General features: G+C 39.6%; 1 protein-coding gene across 1 annotated transcript in view; it reads right to left on the bottom strand.

The window, feature by feature from the left end:
- The window catches only part of grtp1a (growth hormone regulated TBC protein 1a), a 9446-nt gene extending 9024 nt beyond the window's left edge, over positions 1-422 (bottom strand). Inside the window, exon 1 of the mRNA XM_029456497.1 lies at positions 1-422. This exon is cut by the window's left edge and continues 284 nt beyond it. The gene's annotated coding sequence lies outside the window, so the exon portion shown is untranslated.
- Positions 423-1670: the final 1248 nt, after the last annotated feature.

Raw genomic sequence — 1670 nt, 5'->3', positions numbered from 1 at the left:
TTTTCCTAGGTTTACCATGTTATTCCCGAAAGGGGAAAGCAGTAAAACGCATTTTTACGCTTTCCCCAAAACCAAGTTCTCGTTTGAATCCGATTCTTCAAGATTTTTTTTTTATCGATCCGCCGATGTCGAAGCCTTGTTGAGAGAGCGGAGTTTGAGTGTTATCGCCATCCACATGCACCTGCTGCTTGCTTCTCGGAGTGCAACTAACCGGCCTGTAGCTCTAAAAACAACATCCACACGACTACATGAACGCAACCCAATGTACTCCAAATTCAAGTCACTTCCACTCTTCTTGTCCGGACTAACTAACTACTCCATGGAAGATTTCGGACTCGTGACGTTTGCCCCAGGACACACACGTCAATCAGACCTAATGCTGCTTTCGAGTGATTCCCGGAATATCCCACTTCAAAACTATTCTCATGGGAATGGCGAGATGTGTTTTATGGCGCATTCAGGGCGCTTTGTTGGGAAAGGAACTGAAAGGTATGAATCAGATTGAGGTTTTCAGTATTCAGTTTTGCAGTTACATAAATTCGTGAAATAAAGTAAAGGCCCTTTTTTAAGAAGCGTTAAAGTTGGTAAAACGTTATAAAATATTCACATTACTGCTTATACTGTTCTGTAATAACCTACACATATGTAATACTTTTATTTGTATTATTTCCTATATATGAAAACATAGCAACCCTTGATTTGCACTAACTCCGGTCCCTGTAACATTTAGGGAAAACATGTATTTGCCATATAACATACCACGGTAATAACAACTGCTGACACAAGACACAGCCTACAACATAAATGTCACATCGGCAACTCCCCTGATTAAAAACTCATGGGAGCCCCCATTTACACTAAACGGTATAGTGTTTCCGACAACACGTAAAGGCAGCAAATATCCTAAGTAGCCGCGCCCTCTGCAGCGCAGCCACGTAGCAGCACCTATGAGCATCACAGGTAACTGCAGCCATCTGCCTTGAGTTTATGAAAATGAATTGATGAACTCAAAAATACAGTATAACTTATCTCTTTCTTTCCCAGCATCAGCACAGCTTCACATCCATAGGGAAACACTGATGAATGTATGTTTTTCTATGAACTAATTACGCTATATTATATGAAAAACATATTGAAATTACTTGAACGTCTTGCACAATTAAGAGTGGAAAACCGTGCTCCTCTTGGAAAACGTGACGAGTATGAAAATGACGCAAACTTTACCTTATCAAGTCACCAGATTTAATTAGATTATGTGCTAATGAGAGGATCTGGAGAAGAGCCTCAGACATTGTGTCTCTATGCTGTCATCCACTTCCAGGACTGTCGCAAAATGACACTTAAGGTCGTTCTGGTGGGTTTTTGGGGACAATTTCTCGTAGTAATTTCTTATTTAGATAAGGAAAAATCACTGGGTGATACAAATGTGGTTAGTGTAACAGATGAGGTGAATTAAAGGACGCTGATAGACTGTATTGATGTGGCACCTGGATTTTTTCATTTCAATAAACACCACAAACATCCCATATACGTCAGTGTGTGGGTGTGTGTATATGACTGTGTTGTATGTTGATTTAACCACTTTCACAGAATGTAGAAAGTCATGCTTAACCCTATAAATCAAATTATTTAAAACTTGATTTAAGCATTTCTTCCCTACATAGACACTA

This window comes from Cottoperca gobio, chromosome 3, assembly GCF_900634415.1.
Source record: "Cottoperca gobio chromosome 3, fCotGob3.1, whole genome shotgun sequence".
Lineage (NCBI taxonomy): Eukaryota > Metazoa > Chordata > Actinopteri > Perciformes > Bovichtidae > Cottoperca > Cottoperca gobio.
This window is presented reverse-complemented; position numbering and strand designations above follow the sequence as displayed.